This window comes from Nycticebus coucang, chromosome 11, assembly GCF_027406575.1.
Source record: "Nycticebus coucang isolate mNycCou1 chromosome 11, mNycCou1.pri, whole genome shotgun sequence".
NCBI lineage: Eukaryota > Metazoa > Chordata > Mammalia > Primates > Lorisidae > Nycticebus > Nycticebus coucang.
This window is the reverse complement of record NC_069790.1, coordinates 4,919,269-4,939,044: the sequence shown is the minus strand read 5'-3', so window position 1 is coordinate 4,939,044 and position 19,776 is coordinate 4,919,269. Positions and strand designations below refer to the sequence as shown.

The 19,776-nt window shown below is 46.4% G+C and overlaps 1 protein-coding gene across 6 annotated transcripts in view; it reads right to left on the bottom strand.

Moving 5' to 3' along the window:
• The window catches only part of GRB10 (growth factor receptor bound protein 10), a 211,601-nt gene that overhangs the window by 180,114 nt on the left and 11,711 nt on the right, over window positions 1–19,776 (bottom strand). The window lies entirely within an intron of this gene.

Below are 19,776 nucleotides of genomic sequence, written 5' to 3'. Positions count from 1 at the left end.
TCCAGGCTCTCAAACAGTATGGTGAGATAAGAAACAGAAATGAAGTGTAAATGTTGAATAGAGGAAGAATTCTTTTTTAACCATTATTTAAAAAACAGATGAAATACAGGACCATAAACTGAAAAATATTAGTACGAATACGAATATTTAAGAATGCCGTGACCCCAGAGCAAGCCATATACTTGCTGCCCTTCTGGTACCTCAACTCCAAGGCAACTAGAAAGTCCAACGGGGGAAAGAATTTCATTTGCAGAAGAACAAAAATAGCACATTTCAAAAACATATATAAGATCCTTTGAAGAAAATGAAAAACTTTTGAGGAGGAACCTGAAAGAAGACCAGAGGCAGAAACACGCCCCATCCTGGAGAGGCAAGCCCTCGTGTGGCCAGCCGCCACCCGTCCACCCCCACCCCAGCAAATCAGAAGGTCAGTTCAGTACAATCCCAAGTAAGGGCCCAGCCTCGGGGCAGCCCATCTGCTGATGTCCTGATACTAGACCAGACACATAAATCCACAGCACACAGAAGAGAATGTGGACAGAGGTGAATGATCACACAGGAATTAAAAACAGGATCAAGGACGGCGCCCCTAAAGCTGAGTAAGATGTGCTGGGAGCCTCGCCCCTCCCATGTTCCTTATAGAATGATTTCAACATCACAAAAACTAGTAAGAGAGATTATAAAAAAACAGAGTTATAAAACCTGGGTGAGGAACCTCTTCCTAAGCAAGATTCTTAACCTAGATGCCAGGAAGGAAAAACCAACTTCTTTACAGCAAAAGACCCTAAATACAAAATCAAAATACAAGCGAAAGGCCTTGAGACAAAATGTTTGCATTACCATGCAGTAATCTGCATTTAATCTATTAAAATAAGAGACAGGATAAGCTGCCCAACATGAAAATGGAGCAGGTAGCAGCAAACAATTTGTAGAACAGACATGGGAAACACGCTCAACTTCCCCAGGAACCAGGGGGTGTGGACAGGCACTGGAATTGGTGAGCTTGGGAAACACGCTCTATGTCCCGGGAACCGGGTGGGGGGTGGGGAGGGTTATGGACAGGCACTGGAATTGGTGAGCTTGGGAAACACGCTCAATGTCCCCAAGAATGTGTGTTGGGGGAGGTTATGGACAGGCACTGGAATTGGTGAGCTTGGGAAACACGCTCAATGTCCCCAGGAATGTGTGTGTGTGTGGGGGGGGTTATGGACAGGCACTGGAATTGGTGAGCTTGGGAAACACGCTCAATGTCCCCAGGAACAGTGGGGTGGTTATGGACAGGTACTGGAATTGGTGAGCTTGGGAAACACGCTCTATGTCCCCAGGAATGTGTGTGTGTGTGGGGGGGTTATGAACAGGACTGGAATTGGTGAGCTTGGGAAACACGGTCAATGTCCCCAGGAATGTGTGTGTGGGGGGGGGGGGTTATGGACAGGACTGGAATTGGTGAGCTTGGAAAACACGCTCAATGTCCCCAGGAATGTGTGTGTGTGTGGGGGGGGTTATGGACAGGACTGGAATTGGTGAGCTTGGAAAACACGCTCAATGTCCCCAGGAACAGTGGGGGGGTTATGGACAGGCACTGGAATTGGTGAGCTTGGGAAACACGCTCAATGTCCCCAGGAACAGTGTGGGGGTTGTGGACGGGCACTGGAATTGGTGAGCTATCAGGCAGTTGAAAACTAGAAGAACAAGGGAAGTCCGTAGAGCAACAGGGCTCTCAGGGGGGTCACACACAGCACGTGGGCTTGGGGAGCCCCAATGGGGACTGGGCAGCCTGTCAAACTTCAGTTTCAGGTGCAGGTGTTATACTTGGAATAACGTAACCTGAAGAAAGACTCACACAGCTACATACATGGACACGCACACACACACATGTCCACAGCATCCTTCAATACAGAAAAACCAGGAACAACCTAGACGCGCCTGTCCAAATCCCTCCTCTTCCCTCAGCTTGGGGATACCTACCAAATTGTCCATGGCAGAAGCAAGAGTCCTCTTCCCTTCCAGACTTTCTCTCCCTCCTCCTTTATGCACTCCTCCAGCCCAGTTTCTGAAAGCCATGCACTTCCTTCCACCTCCGCTGCCAACTCTAGGCCCCAGCCCTCCTCTGACCAGGCCCCAGCAGCCCCGTTTCTCAGCATTCCCACCACATACCATTCACCACCTGGCCCTCACTCTACAGAGCCTGAAGGCTGTGCTGCAAAAGCACCTGACTCCCCAAAGACAGCTATTGGGACTGACTCAGAGGGTTCTCGCACCTCTGCAAGCTGCCTGGGTACCTCTTGTCCAAGCTGGAATCACCTGCTCACCTGCCCGGCCTCCTCCAGGTTCTCCTACCCTCCTCCCTCAGGGTCTTTACACGCTTTCTGTCCTGTCTGAAACTCTCCCAACTGCTCAAGCTCCCAGCCTGCCTTCCACCTCCACCAAGGACCCAGGCTCCCTGTGTACCCTGTTATGTCTCTGTCCATCTCAAGCATGGGGCCACTCAGTCCATCTGGCCCCGCTCCACAATGAGTGAGCAGCTCAGCCCTGGTCCACATTTCCTGCAGGACACATTGACTTTGACAGGGCTGTTCTTCCTCCTGCTAATTCATTCTGTCCCCATTCCCCTGCTAAGAAGTGGCTCTGAGGCCAAGACCCCCTATGTCCTGGCCAATGCTGTATCCCACCGTAGCATAAAGCCAAGCAGCTGAACCCCACGCTGCACGTGTGAAACATGTCCTGATAACCCCTCCTTAAACACCAGAGTGCAGCAATACTGCAGATGGCGGGCAGTGCCAGAAAGCATGTGGGAGCTCTAAAGACCCGCCATGGACATGAGGCTCTGGGCTCGGGCTGGAGGCACATCTGGGAACATGGCTCAGACCTAGACTCCACCATCCCTGCCAGCTTCAGCAAGGGCTCAGCCTCCCCATGCCTTGATCTCCTCAACCCCAAAATGAAAACAAAGCAGTGTAACCACAGGCGAGGAAGGAATGATGCAGCCCTGGTGGGAGGACAGGGGCAGGCGGCTGGTTCCCCTGCAAAAATGAGGGAGGGCAAACCTGCACATGTCTACACCTACGAATCCACACAGATGCGAGAGAAACAATTTACAAACTACTCACCTGACAAGGGATTAATGACCAGAAGATAGAGGAAGCTCAAACAGCTCAATAGCAAAAAGCAAATAATCCAATTAAAAAATGGGCGAAAGACTTGAATAGGCATTTCTCAAACGAAGACATAAAATTCAAACCAGCAATGATATGTTGAAACAAATGAACAAAAAAGAAGACAGAAAATGACTAACAAGTATACGGAAAAAGGTTCAACATCCCCAGTCCTCAGGGAAATGCAAATCAAAACCACAATGAGATATCACCTTATACCTGTTAAAATGGCCTCTATCAAAAAGGCAGGGAGTCGCAGATGCTGGTGAGGATGTAGAAAAGGGAAACCCTTGTATGCTTTTGGTGAGGATATAAATTAATTAGTAGAGCCATTGTGGAAAATTATATTGAGTTTCCTCATAAAACTAAAATTAGAACTGTCAATTGATCTAGCAATCCCATTCTTTCGGTATATATCCAAAAGACAGAAAATCAATAAACTGAAAAATATCTATACTACCATGTTTACTGCAGCACTATTCACAATAGCCAAGATATGCAATCAAACTAAGTGTCCACCGAAGGATGAATGAAGAAATTATAGCATATTTATGCAATGGAATATAATTGATCCACAAAATGAAATCCTATCTCTTGTAGCAATGTGGATAGAACTGAAGGCCCTTAGCTTCAATCAGGCACAGAGTGACAAATATTACATGTTCTCACTCAGACATGGGAGTTTAAAAAGTGGATGTCACAAAATAGAATGTGAAATGGTGGTTACCGGAGGCCAGAAAGGGAAGTGGAAGGGGGGAGGGGAGATGAAGAGGAATTGATAAATTGATAAATATAAATGGTATCAGTACCCGGTTTGATAGAAGAAGTAAGATCTAGCATTTGATAGGTCAGTAAGGTGTCTATAGTCTATAAAAATCAATTGTAGACTATTTCACAATGGCTAGAAGAGAATAATCTGAGTGTTTCTAGCATTAAAAAAAGATAAATATTTAGGATGAAGACTGTCCCAAGTACACTAATTGGGTCTTGACTAATTATATGAATGTATTAAATTATCACACATGCCTTGAAACTGTGTGCACCTATTATGCATCAATGCGACAAAGAGGTGAGAAGGAATTTCACTCTCTACAGATTCTAGATTTGATTGCTTTCAATAAGAATCACAAATTACTTATGTAACTTTCAAGATTTATCTCCTAGTAAGAAGTGGTTTAGTCTAGTTTCAGGTCAGTGGTCCCGTCTGGTTGTCCTCCTCCCACCCCTCACCCAGAAATGGGCACTCATGAGTCCTGTAGGATGCCCACAGCTGGCACGGGCTCCCCTCCCTTTCTGTTCTAGGGATTCCAGAGAAGTCACTGCCCTACACCTAAACACAATGAGGCTATTAAGTGCTGGAGGCCAAGTCACATGAATATTAACTGCACAAGCCCTGTTCTGCAGACGCTGCTTCTAGAAATGCTGAAGGACTTTGCCCCTCTGTTTTCTTTTCTTTTCCTTCCTTTATTTTTCCTCTTCTTTCTTCTCTTAAGGGTTAAAAAAAAAAAGATAGACACACACGCTGTGAAAGAGGAAAGACACCACTGCTTGTGGAGGAAACACAAAATGTCATCATTAAAACTGTGCACATGCCAACAGCTATGAATGAAGAAGGCCAGGACAGTTGGCTGAGGTCTCTCCCAGCCTCCCTAAAGAAAGCAACGGTGGTGGAGGGGTCGTTGATGTGGTCTGGACGCTTGGTCACCACTGTCAGCACAGGCATGCTGGGGCCAATAGGACCAGGACTCGATATTCCCAAAATAATCACATCTCTTCATTTTCTGTATCCTTCAATATATTCACTAAGTAACTATCGTAGGTTATAGATTTTCAGGGTAACTTACTTAGGAGCACACATGAGGAAAACCAGTCCCCGACTCAGGAAAAAAAATCACAATTTTAGCAAGGACAATTGGAAACATAGGGTTCCCCTAACAGAAATGGCTTGAAAATAACAAGGATTGAATAGCTTCATAGTGTTTAGGTGTAGGGCAGCAACTACTCTGGAATTCCTAGAACAGAAAGGGAGGGTAGCCCGTGCAGGCTGCGGGCATCCTACAGGACTCCTGAGTGTCCATTTCTGGGTGAGGGGTGGGAGGAGAACCAGATGGGAGGGCTCCAAACTGTGTCATTAAGAGCTAGCAGGTGGGCCTCACAGAGTGAGAGTGAGAACTGATCCAGGGTGTGTGTACATCAAAACGGAAAAACGACTTTACTTAGCAATTCCATGTACTCGTCTAAGACTTAGCAGAACCAGTTTTAAATAGCTGTGGATGACCACCTGTAAGTAGTTCTCCTGGCTCCCCCACGCGGACCTTTGCAGAAGCAGACCTTTGCCCGCAGCCAGGCTGATCCTGCCCCGTGCAGCCAGGGCCCCAGATGTGTGAACACCAGGCTGCCCAGCCTCTTTGGCTCCTGATTGTCTAGTTCGAAAGTGACACCTGGATCCTGTGGATACAGGGCAGGCAGATGCCAGACATCTGAAGGGTAGAATCAAGAGGGAGTCATTTGTTCTTCCTACCTCAAAATGTAGACAACCTCCACCCCGGCACAGTCTCTCATCACCCGCTGCCCCATGACCAGGCTGTCCTCTGACCACACAGTCACTTGGACTTCAGGGACTTACCTCAGAAAGCAGAGGCCCATGCAGTCCACTTTCAAGTCCTGCGTCCACTAGTCCCGCTGCTGAGCCACACTGTGGCAAACCCCATGCCCCAGCCCTCATGAGACCGTGTGGCCGGCTGCAGGTATGAATTAGCTCCCAAAGAGTCTTTGGGAACCGAGGAACAGTCCTGCTATCATCCTGCCTGAGTATCTTTCTCAGACTGGACCTTGCAGTGAGCCACTGACTCTCCACATCAAGAATCCTGTCTATGCCCCACTCGGGGCCAGTCACCTTGTCGTTCATGGATGTGTCCCATCAGACCACTTTGCTCCTGTGTCATGATCCAGGAGCCTAGGCAAGGACCCTGTTCCGTGTGCCTGAGCCACAGAAGCCCACCCAGGAGAGCAACAGAAACCCCCAGCTCCTTCTCTGTGCCCATCTGCTTCCTGCAGCAGGGTTCCGAGTGAACACGAACTTGGAGCAAAACGTTTCCTGCTTCCCCAGGATACCTACCCGCAGCCCAGCCCAGCCTGCTCCAACCCAGTAGGCTCCCCCACATCCCAACCACACTCATTTGCCGATGCCCCTTAGGCCCTGCCGTCTGCTCTGACCCAGCCCCAGCCCCCGTGACACGGGGACAGACTGCGCATTGACAAAGGCACATGCGGAGTGTGTTTTGGCTTTTTTCTTTGGGGCTAAGAAAGCAAATCACCCGCAATTTGACAAACAATTTGAAAAAACCAATACGGGGCATTCAAAATACCAGATTCTGCACTTAATCTTTACCTGGCTCTAACAATTTGGGTAAAAGAGGTAAAGATTCACATTGCTACCTCCTTCAAATCCCAAATGAATTCCTTGCCCTAAAGGAAGATAATATTCTTTCTGTACCAGAAGGAAAGGCTTTGTCATTTCTGTGGCCACACAACCCCACAGGCTCAGCAGTTGGCTGGGTGGTCTTGTTTTCATTTCCTTATCAATCGCCTCTTTCCAAGTTTCCCCTTAATCCTGAAGTGCATTATTCTTTCAGTAATTCACTTGGGCACACTTACTGAGCGCTGTGTTCCCCATGTTAGCACCATCTGTCCCCAACATGGTACCTCACCTAAGATTTCCCTAACATGGTCCCTCAGCTGGTTCCCACAAGTGTACGGGTATAGTGCACCAGGTGCTCAGCCAAGTCTTACCTGCCAGTCAAGAGCCACTCGTCACAGTTAGAAAGAGAAACAGCTTACAGGATGCACGACCCACCATTGCTTTTATCAGTTCTGCAAAAGCTGACCGCAGATGTGAAACAGATCAGAGATGCACTTGTTCGCAGGTGTGTGGAAGGGGACACCCCCTTGGGAACCACCCCCAGGACTGGTAACTTCCTTAAGAGTTTTAGCTGTTCACACATTGTTGGTCAAAAAGCAGTTTCTCCTCTATCTGGGGAAAGCTGCTTTTGTACCAAGGGCAAAGGCCAAGGGAAAAGAGGAGGGCCTCACCCACAGGGTTGACGAGCAGAAGGCTCCACGGGACCACTGGGTGACTGGTGTCCAAGCCAATCACCCTGCAGCCCACCGCTGAACTCAAGGGGGCTCACCGGAATGGATCTCCCTGAGTAGGCTAGGTTCCAATCAAGGCTAATTCAAATTTCAGCTCCACCATCAAAATCCACTCTCAGCATTTGATTACACACATTTTCTTCCTCCCTTGCAATTTGAGCCATTAAAAGAGTCACAACAATCTAATTTCAAATTGTCTCCTGTAAAGATTACTAAATTTAATCTAAACCTTCTTAGAATTCCATTGTTTCTCACTGTTGTGATACCAAATGCTCAGGAATCAGACCACGAGTCACACTTAAGGTCTGGCTTCCCGGAAAAAAAGAGAATATTCAGACCCAAGAAAGAATCTGTCCTTCACTTTGGCCCAAATTACCTGCATTACCTACTGAAGCAGCTTCTCTCGGCCCACGAAGATCACACAGTCCACACTTCCATCCTCCACTCCCAACACCTCAGCATGCTCCTGGGAGAGCTGGTGGCCTACCATGCTTCATCTGGACGAGGAAGACAGTCCCACAGGCACAGCCTCACCGGCCCCGAGTCTGTCTTCCCTCAAAAGCAACTTATGGCCAGCTTCATCCACCTGGCACCCCAGAGGTTCTGTGGTGTGAGCACCTCGACAAGGACCCCTGCATTCAGGAGGTAACAGGACCCACAGGGCCTCCTGTTGGGGTGTAGTACAGCGCTGAGAGTCTCCTAGCCCAGAAGAGCAGTGGGGAGGGAGAGAAGGTGGGCCTGCTTTCTCTGCAACGCCCCCTCAGTTCACCAAAGCCATCTTGTCTTTTACATGTCAGATTAAAAAAGCCATCTTTTCTGATCCTCTCACTCGCTGCCGATAAACTCACCTGTGCTCCAAAACACTCTTGGGGCATGTAGAATGACACTGGTATCATGGGTATTCTACAGACTTTGAGTGCTCCCCCGCCCCACCAAGGGGAAAGGTGACCTGAGGACAGAAACGGCCTCGTGTGTCTGGGCAGACAGGGGACACGGGCTCAACAAACACTGGCAGAAGAGACAGAGACAGCTGACCGTGCTTGTGTCACGGCCCCCAGATTCGAGCTGAGCTGCGCTTCCCACAGGCCCCTCCAGGGCTGCTGCTCTTCCTAGATCATACTCACAGCCGACTGAAACAAATCGCCCCAACTAATTCCCATCAGGGTGGTGAGCAGAGCCTGGGATTACCATTTCCAAGCAGCATCCAAAGGACATAAATATTCTAGAAGCCTGAAGAAGGAAGTTCTCTCATTTGGTCTGTGACAGCTATGGGTCAGTGTCCTCAGGGCCTCCCTGAGGCCTAAGCTCCTGAGTCTCCAGTTTACGCAACAGAGGAGGGATGAGCCAGCCTGGCAGCGCTCCATCTCCACCCTAATGGGGTGCTCCAGCATGGGGGGACTCTGGGGCACCCTGGCCTCTCAGGCCTCTGCCTAAACACCCACATCTGTGCTTCCAGCAGAGGCCTCTCACTGGTGCCCAGCTACAGCAGACCTCCAGTCCCCAGGGCAAGACCCCTCCAGGAGCAATGAGGCCAAAATTATCTTCAAGACTCCCAAAGTACCATCATGATACTAGGAAGAACCCCTATCATTCCCTCAGGACTGCACCCTTCTGACAAGTGCCTTATAACAGACACAGGCAGGACAGTCCAGCCATCTTCTACTAAACCAGACTTTGAAGGGTTTTCAAAATACAGAATGATGCTACTCATCTCATTATTTTGTTTTTGAAAATACAAGGTTTTTCTATCAAATATATTATTTATATTTACATACTACACATATTGGGTTTCTTCTCGTTCTTTCTAAATAAAGGAATAAGCATTTTTAAAATTTCTGTCTTAATCTCCAAAATGGCAAATAGCAATACATATACCCACATAATCACTAATCCTTTGGGGTTTTCTGTCATTTATAAAAATGTCAAGGGGTCGCAGGACCAAACAGTTTGAGAACTGCTGTCTCAGACGCTTTGCTCTTTGCCTCTATGGCCTCGCCCTCCGGGTGCTTTCCTGGGCACCAGGCCTTGATCAGCACCCAGGATTTCAACCTACCTCGGGGGGACAGTTTGATGGACACCAAAGCTCTAGACCCTAACAGTTGCCCAGCTGCCCAGCAGGACTCTGCAGAGAAACTCGCAGTTTTTACGAATAACACTCCCTGGACCCTTCTTATTCAAAAAGATTTTCTTAAAAACAACACTGAGTTTCAAAACGTTTTACTTGAGATCTGGCCACACAAATGGACATCACTGGCTAGACCCACGTGAAGCCCAGCCTGCTCCCCACAGCCCAGCGGGCATTCCAGTCCAGCCCTAGCCAGTCCATAACTCAAGGACCAGTTCTAAGGAGGGGGCCGTGCAGAGGGTCACTGCCTTTGAAACTTGGCTCAACTGTGCTCCCCAAAGCCTTGCCCTGCTTGTTGATTCTGGCAGGAGGTATAGCTGTAGGTCATTCAGAGTATTCTTCCCCTGCCTCCTGAGAAAGCCACACAAATAGGAGAATCAGCAGGAAAATGTCATAGGTCCAGTATTTCCAGTTTCCCAAGCAAAGTTCTAACTCTGGCCCCAGGTAAAGTATAGCCAGCAGGACAGGGTGCCTCCCTGGGGCTGCCAACGCTCACAGGCGGCCAGAGGTCCACATCTTCCCTCTCCCTGTGTTAGAACAGGGGCCAAAACCAAACAGCACACATTAGCACCCAGGATTAGGTCTTCCCAGCCACAGAAAAGGCAACTGTTCTCAAATATACTGATCCCAGCTATCTGTGACCTTCTATTCAAAGTGCCTACAGCCCAGGAGGAGTAAACCATGGGCCAAAGGGAGCGGCTGGGTACCCCTGGCCTCCCTCTCTGCCTGCTTCTGGATTACCACTCCCAGACTCAGCACAACGCGTAAGGAGAAGCAGGAGGGTCTATGTCAGACCTGACAGCAGAGACTTACTCTTCTAAATGGGGAGAGGATCTTTCTCGCCCCCATTATCTCCCTTTATGAGGAGTCAGTGTATTATAAAGGTGGAAAGTGCTCACCTTTAGGAAGCCAAATCCGACCCTGCAAGGTTTCTACAAAGTCAATCTAATTGGAATGGCACAGGAGTGCCCTAAACCTGGTGGTACTGAAGAAAGAAAGACGCAGTGAAATTGTGATGGGGGTAGTACAGATCTACTCAGGTCGCCACCTCTATCATCTCAATCATTTTAAGAAAGAAATAAGAGTAAAGTTGTAAGAACCGTGGTACAAGAACCCTTCCCTGCCGTCAAACGGCAATCCTCATAACTACAACACAGCCACCAAGTCTGGAAGCAAAGGTGAGCTGATGCTTCACCACCATCCAGGGTACAGTCATATTGCATAAGTCTCCAAACTTCCCAGCTACCTTGTAGTTTTGGGCTTCCACACCACTCTGCATCCAAGAGTCCTACAATTGTCAAACAACAGGGACTCTCTCCTGAAAAACTCACCCCAGGAAAGGTAAATAAGTATCTGTTAGCATCTGTAACATGACAGGCACTTTGAAAATTCCACAGTTAACATCATAGGTACCCAGTGGTAAAAGAGTGAAAGCTTTTCCCTGAAGACTTAAAACAAGAGAGAATTCTTGCTTTTGCTACTTCTATTCAGCACAACATAGGAAGTTCTAGCCAGAGCAATTAAGCAAGAAAAAAGAAAAGAAACCTGTCCAAATCGGAAAGGAAGAAATACAATTATCTCCGTTCAACTCTTACAAGAAAACATACGGAAAAAGCTTCATGATGCTAGATTTGACAATGACTTCTCAGGTATAACATCAAACACACACAGAACAAAAGAATAAAACAGACGAACTGAATTTCATCAAAAACTAAAAACTTCTGTGCAACGTAAAACAGTGAAAAGATAACCCACAGAAAGAGATAATCTAGGGATTAGTATGCAGAATACATGAACTTCCACAATTCCACAAGATGCAAACAAAACCACAAGGAATTACCACTTTACACTTAGGACTGCTGTTACCAAAAAAATACGAGGAAACTACCAAGTGTTGGCAAAGAATATGGACAAATTGAAACCTCTGTGCGTTGTGGTTTGGGGGAATATAAAATGGAACAGCCACCATGGAAAATCATCTGGCAGCTCCTCAAAAAACTCAGCATAGAATTACCATGTGATTAAGCAATTCTCAATCTAGATCTATGCCAAAGGAAAAAAAAAACTGAAAGCAGGTACTCAAACAGATATTTACACACCAATGTTCACAGAAGCATTGTTTACAACAGCCAAAAGGTAAGAGACCGTTGTCTGTCAACACCCTAACGGTTTACAAAACATGGTGTATATATACAAGGGAATACTCTCCAGCCATAAAAAGAAATACTAAGACATGCTACAACATAGATTAACTGTCAAAACGTCACCCTAAGTGAAAGAAGTCATAAAAAACACAGATGATCCCGTTCATATGAAATGTTCTACACAGAGAAATATGTGAAAGCAGGGGGTAGAGGGGTGACAGCTAAAGGGTTTCTTCTTGAGGTTATGAAAATTTTTTAAATTGACCATAGTGGCAGTTGCCCATATCTGTGAATATTTTAGTTGGACTATATAGAAAATGTGTGTGTGTCTCTGTAACAACTGAGACTAGGTAATTTAAAAAGAACAAAAATGTATTTCTCATAGTTCTAGAGGCTGGGAAGTCCAAGATCAAGGTATCAGCCTCTGCAGTCTGGTGAGGGCCCTTGAGCTATATCCTCACCTGGTAGAAGTCAGAAGTGCAAAAAAGGGCCCTAGCTAGTTCCTTCCAGCCCAATCGACACACAAGGACAGCATCTTTATTACCTACCACCTCCAAAAGGCCACAATTCTCAATCTATCACTCTGGGGAGTGAAAAGGCCACTCGAAATTACTGTATTCCCTCCCATGCCCCACCCCCCACAAGTTCATAACCTTCTCACATGCAAAATGTATTCATTCCATCCTAACAGCCCCAGAAGCCTTATCTCATTGTAGAACCAACTAAAGTCTCAAGTCCAGAGTTTCATCTATCACCTGAATTAAATATGCAGGAGACTCAAAGATGAGGGTGTTTCACCCTCAGGCAAAATGCTCTCCAGTTGTGAAATTAAACAGTTATATGCTCCAAAATACAGTGTTTTGATATGCGCAGGACAGACATTCCCATTCTGAAAGAAAGAAATAGGAAAGAAGAAAGAGGTAATAGGTTCTAACCAAATCCAAAATCCAGCATGGTAAATATTAAATCTTAAGGCTGGAGAATAATCTTTGACTCCATATCCCACCTTCCAGACACACTGGGGCAGGGTTTGGGCCCCTAGGCAGCCCTGCTGCCAGGGCTCTGCTGGGCACAGGCCACAGAGTTCGGAGTTGGGGACCTGCAGCTCTCTCAGGCTGGCGCTGCACACTGGCGACTCTACAGTTACAGGACCTCAGGGGTATGCCCACCCTCACGGCTCCTCTAGGCATTGCCTTTGTGGGGGGAGGGGTCTCTGTGTTGGCCCTGCCCCTCAACTCTTCTTGACACCCCCATCCCCATGTTCCATTAGGCATAACCCTCGTGGGGACTCTCTGCAGCAGCCCCAGCCTACAGCAGTTCTCTGCCTGAGTCCTAAGGCTCTCTGGGACATCCCTTGAAAACTCAGTGGAAGTATCCATGCCTCTACAACCCTTGCACTCCGCACACGTGCAGGTTAGCACCAGGAGAATGTCACATCAATGCTTATGGCCTGTCCTTCCTGGAGCACTAGCTGCAGCTGGGCCTGCTTCAGACATAGCTAAGGTAGCCAAGGAGCAACACATTATAATTCAGGGAGCAGAGACTTTAGGCAGTGCTGGGCAGCAAATACAGAGGTCCTGCGGGCGCCTAAGGCCTCTCCTTTGAAGTAGTTCTATGCACTGGGCCTTGGCACCCTGGCCTCTGATGGGAGGAACAGCACAGATGATCACTGAAATGCCTTCAAGGTCATTCTTCCATTATCTTCATGAATAGCATGTGGCTTCCTTCTAGCCATACTCATCTTATCAAAAGGTCCCTGGGTCATATACTTAGTGTTTTCTCCCAGCCATGCTTTTACGACCTGCCCAGGTTGAGAGTTTTCCAAATCTGTTAAGTTCAGCTTCCCTTCTAATTATAAAATCCATCCTTAATTCATCTCTCATACTCTCCTATAAGCAGTTAAAGGAAGCCACATAGCACCCTGAACACTTTGCTTAGCTATTTCTTCCACCAAATACCCTAGTTTATTGCTCTTATATTCTGCCTTCCACAAAACCACAGGGCATGGGCATAATTCAGCCAAGTTCTTCGCCCCTTTGCAGCGAGGATGGCCTTTCCTCCAGCTTCCAATAAGACAGTCCTCATTTCCATCTATGGCACCACCAGAATAGCCCCAGATTTCTACCACCATTCTGATAACAATCACTTGCCTGATTTTGAAGAAGAAGGAGGTTCTGTGTAAATCTCTCCTCTTCTTCTGAATCCTCACAAAAATTACCCTTTAATGGGTGGAGCAGGTGGCTCATGCCTGTAATCCCATCATTCTGGGAGGCTGAGGCAGGAGGATCACTTAAGGTTAGGAGTTCAAGACTAGCCTAAGCAAGAGCAAGACCCCCATCTGTACTAAAAATAGAAAAAAACTAGCTAAGTGTGGTGACAGATGCCTACAGTCCCAGCTATTCTCGAGGGAGGAGGATTGCTTGAGCCCAAGAGTCTGAGGTTACCCTAAGCTAGGCTAAGGCCATGGCACTCTAGCCTGGGGAAACTGTTTAAAAAAATAAATAAAAGTGTTCAATAACATTATAAAAAAAATTATTTAAAAATCCTTAATGGTCTGTTCACAACAATCCAGACTTTTTCAAGCAAACATATCCAAACTACCCTGCCTTTATCTATGACCCAAAGCCACTTCTATATTTTTAGGTAGTTATTACAGCAATACTCCACTCTTGCTACTAATTTCTGCCCTAATCTGTTTGTGCTGTTATAGCAAAGTATCATAGACTAGGTAACGCATAAATAATAGAAATTTGTTTCTCACTGCGCTAGAAGCTGGGAAGTCCAAGATCAAGTCACTGGCAGGTTCAGAGTTTGGTGAGGGTCCCTCTCTGCTTCCAGGATGACACCTTGTTGCTGCGTCCCCCAGAGGAGACAAACACTGTGTCCCCGCATGGCAGAGGGGCAGAGAACAGTGAACCCACTTCCTCAAGCCCTTTTATCAGGGCCCTAATACCACCCATGTCTGCCCTCATGACTTAACCACTCCCTAACACCCACCTCTTAATACTATCAGATTGGCCATTAGGTTTTAACACATAGGTGTTAGGGGCTAAGTTCAGACACACCAATGTGTGCATATACACGCTCACTCCCACGCTAATGGCCCATCTCTGCAAATATACTAACTGTAATTGAATCATACACTTCAAATTTAAATGGTATTAACTGTACCTCAATAAAGCTGTTTTTTAGTTTTGAAAGAGAAGTACCATGAAAGACTAGCCCCAAGAAATAATCAGCACAGAAAGGACTCTATGTCCTCCAGATTTGGAACTGCCATAGTCTGCCATCTTCTTCTTGGAGGACATGATGAAACACAAAATTTTCTGAAAAGTTTTGCAATATAGAAACTCATTTTGTCTAGCCCAATGCTTCTCAGCTTATTTGGCAATGGGCTGTTAGATCTAGTAGCCCCTATTAACCTTTGGGAACCACTAAGTTGCCCGACATCACCACAGCCTAGGAAGATTCTCGATGACAAAACAGTGAGATCCAAAGCTCCCTGGTGTCCACCAATGCTGTTTTTGAACAACCAGGGTAGGCACAAACACAAGAATTCAAAAGTGTCTTCGTTATCCATGGAAGGACTTTGGTGGTAGAATTTTTCAAAAGGTAGCACTAAGGAGAGTGAGCCATCCACACAGTGGATTCTTACACACAGGGCGTAGACTCACAGGTACACACAAGACCTAAGCTGTGTTAATGTCACATTCCCTAACAGGGAAGTATTGAGACACACCAACCTCACCTGCAGGGGGAGGGTCAAGCTCAGGCTGACTGTGGCAGGTGGTAGGCAAGAGCACCAGCAGACAGCCTCACAAGGACATCTTTGTTGTTTCTCTCCATGCCTGGGAGGCCTTTCCTGGCTCCTGGCTGTGAGGCAGAGATGTGAAGGTACTAAGCAAAGACTCAAAAGAAGTGGGAGTTTAGGTTACAAGCTCAGTGGCGATACAAATCCTACATTCTTAAAAGAAAGGCAGGTAGGAAACCCAGAGGAAAAGAAACACAGAGTAGGTCTGTAAAACTGCTGTAGGGTTGGACACATCTGTTTTTCACTCTGGGCTTACCCTTGTAATGGCTGGCACACCTCTTAAGTGATACAGAAGAAAAGAGAGAAAAGCTCCATCAATAGCGATCGCTTGCCTTTGTTCAACTCTGTTTATAATTCACTTATTTCTGTCAATTAAATATTTACCTTGTGCAATGGTAGACAACTGTGTGTATCTAAGTGGGCCATTTTCCCTCATTTATTGGAGTGGAGTTAGGGGAAAAAGGCATCACTGGAGCCCTTGAGGTTACAGTATATATGGATGACATTTGGATTTGGAAAGTATATAATAATATCCTTGTTTTAAATGAAGATCACATGCATAAAGTATTATGATTAGAGTAATATTTAATAATTCTGCTTGGTAAGAACATATGGGCCCTGAATGTAAAGATAAGGAATTTGAAATTTATAAGGTAAGCCAAAGCAAGTGATTAATACTTTTGGTAGGAAAGAAACAAAAAACGCCCTTAATATTAAGCACATTTATCAAATGAAAATGGACTTGACATGCTCCAAAAGTAGTTTCAATTTATAGTTTTCCTGTATAAAACCAACTTGCCAAAAGGCTCAATATTCATGAAATACATGTACGTGTACATGCCCAACTCAATACTAGTGTTCGGGAAACTGAAATGAGACGCTGGCAAGGGGCTGATCTCAACCCGTTTTGTAGTGGTTTGACTAGAGTGTTTTCATTAGCACGCTTATGAAAAATTTCTATAGACTTAGGGAAGTCAACGTGTAGATTATTTCTCTACAATAGAAAAGAAAAAGAAAAAGGCAAGCAGGGCTTCAGAATCCATTCAAGATTCAAAGGGCGTCAGACCTTCTAAAAGTGTTTTATCATTATAAACAAAAGAAAAACTACTGAACAAAACCCACAGGAATTCAAGCAAATGTCAAAGCAGGATACAGTGCAAATATTTATCACAAGAATGAAGTATGGACACATTTAAGAGTGTCACTCATAACAATGTAGGGCTAATCACTGGAAAACTCTTGGCAAAAATTCCTGGATTAAGGAATGCCATTATTAATAATAGCTCTTAGAGGGTAAAAATGTCTTTCTCAGAGGATTTCTAGAAAAAAAAAGAAACGAAACATTAAATATGGAGAAATACAGTAAGACCTCATTACACAAAATTGAGGGACTGACCACATTCCCTGGGGGCTAGTAAGAAATGTAGAACCCCCAGGTCCCACCCCAGACTGAATTGGAAGCTGCACTGTAACCTAAACTCCAGAAGATTCATTTTAACCAAAGCTGTAGGAGAGTCACACGCACAGGAAAGGACAAGAAGCACTATTTCCAGACACCATTAACATTTAACATATATCTGAAATGAAAATTGCCAGCCCCCTTTATGAAAATAAATGAAAAACACCAATATCATGACTTTATTGTTGAGTTGACCCAGGCCATCTCTCTACTTCCCCTCCCTCTCTATGCAAATTTCATTATTTTCTATGTTAGTGTGGCAGCAACAGACTCAGGCGACAGACTGGCTCCCCCAACACCTGTTGAATGAGTGACAGGAAGGGTCCCTGTCAAAAGCCATCCGGAGGATTCCTTGCCATTCTTAATCCGGCTTTAGTGCTGAACAACTGCTTGGAGTTGCATGGTCAACACTGGCAAAGGCCAATAACCAGTCTCCAGCCACCAGTCCTACTCTGACAACACTCAGAAGCTGGCTCCCAGGGAAGAAGAATTATTAGTAAGTGACCTATAGGTAGCATTCACATTTAGAATTTTCTTTTCTCCCTAATACCAAATCTAAGCCTGGGGCATCTTGAATTCTGCCCAGAATATTCCAGAAGCCTGCAGGCAACTCTCCACAGACCAGGAATGTTCCTGGAGAGATAATCCTCACTCAACCCCTTGCCAAAGGAAGTAGAGAAAAAAAGGGAAAGAAGAAGCACATGGATTCAAAATATCTACTGGCCCCCAATCCTCGCCACACTTCGGCATTTTCCTGCCCCTTTAATTTACCCTTTGCCGGCTTTAATAGGAGCAAAATCCACGCCACCTAGGAAGAGAGAAGAGGAATGCTTCTCCTGAACAAATCAGAATGAATCTTCATGGAAGAGTTCAGGATGGGTCAGGACTTTGCAGGTCATTTCTGATTGGCGAATCCTATGAAATGCGAGCGCACATGGCCTATCACACCCACTTCAGATGGACCGTGGCCACGCCCACCACTGAGGTGCTTCTTGTCCCGCACCATAGGGATCTAGGTTAGCCCTGGGGACTGGGCCTACTTTTTTTTTTTTTTTTCAGTCTGTTGGAAAAGACAGAAACAAGCATGACCACACAAAGGCCTCTTGTGACACAGGCTCCCAGACCTCCCAGGGTCCGCAGGTTCAAACTGCCTCAACACCACCCCTCGGCCTGCCCTTGATCCTTCAGTTAGGCATTAACTCCTGCAGATGGGAGCTGCCAATTTTCTAACGTGATCAGCAGCAGCCCCAGTGGTTACAGGGCCCAATGCACACAGCATCAGTTCTCAAACAGAATGCTCATGACAAGCACAAAGCTTAATATTCCAAGTGTGAAGCCCAGAAAGTCAGTTTCGCAGACCTGAGAGAGGTCTGGGGTATGCACAGACAGCGAGGTGGTTCTAATGTAGGTTCAGAGGTCACATCTTAAAAACCCTGGTCTTTCCTACACATTCTTTACCTGGGCATCATTACAATGCAGACTCCTGAGTCTGAAAGGAAGGTAAACCAGTTCTAGCGAGTCTCCTAAGACATTCTTATTACGTCACAAGTATATACTCCAAGAAACCGCCCAGCTTCTGGGACCACAATGGTTGAGTGTCAGTGAATTTAGGCTGTAGCTTAAATGTCACCAAGCTCCAACATTCAAAAGATGCAGTGTTCTCTGAAAGCTCAGAAACCCAGTTCTGGGGTGATAATTACATGATGGCTGGAGAAGGAACTGGTGATGGAAATCCTTAGATGCTAAAAATAACTCACATTTTATTCCACCAATCCGGGAGTGCTCTCACCTCCTTCAGACCAACAGTGCAATTACCATTAACACCATATACTGCATTCTTCAGCAGTTAATATGCACCAGGGATAAATACCATCCCTGTTTCACCGGTCCAAGTGCAGGAGCAGGTAGCACAATGAGGATCCAACCTGCAGTCTAAGCACCACATGCTCACACCCCACCCCACAATTAAACCATGTTTCAAGGCATGGTTGCTTAGCACCCCACATCTTAAACAAGGGCTCCAAACCACCTTTCTTCTCTGGAATGACAGAGGACAAGAAAAATCCCAGTAAATGCTTCTACCCATTGCCCACCACTTCCCCCTGGCTCAATACACCCAGCACGGAGGCCAGGCCCCTGCTCCCACCACCAGGGGGGGCCAACCCAGACGGCCATGATGAAAGCAAAGGAACAGAGAAGCCAAGGACTACAGGCAGCACCTGAGCCCCCCCAACAGCCAAACCCCTGCAGTGACTGGCTTTCCGCCTCAGAGAACAATGAGGAATGGTACCCAGGGTTCACTCACTGGGCTAGGGACTGTTTTTTTAGCTCAGACAGCAGCTTCTGCCAATAGCTACCTGTGTGTCAGCTTCTCCCACAGGTGTCCTATCAACACCCTGGCAGGGTCTCCTGCCATCAACGGACAAATGGTAGCGGAGCAAAGAGACAATCAACATGTAAAACAGGTGATCTGACTATTTTTCTCAACAGCAAGGGCAAGGAAGCCCTACGTGTCCGTGGGTACAATCTGTTGAACTCCACCAAGAACGCGATAGGGATCCCCAACATCTTCATCATTCAATTCACATTGTCAGCTCTGTTACTTCCATGAAGTAGGAGGTTTTAATGGGGAGAGGCGTTAACATCACAAAATTTGTTTATCCAAGGCGTTTTTTAATACCAGACTACCTGCCAGCGTTGTTTAAAAGAAGTCCGGGCAGGCCTGGCTATTCCGTTTTTAGCGGGGGGAGGGGGGGACAGGTCTAGTTGCCCGGATGCCCGTATCCGTTCGTTTCCCAAGCTGGTTCCCACACCCGCGGCTAAGAGATCGCGGATGAGATTTACCCTAGTCCTCGTCACGGGTTTATGAGGGTACAGTTATGACTCGTTACATAATATTCAACAATTAAGACTAAAAACGATTACATAAT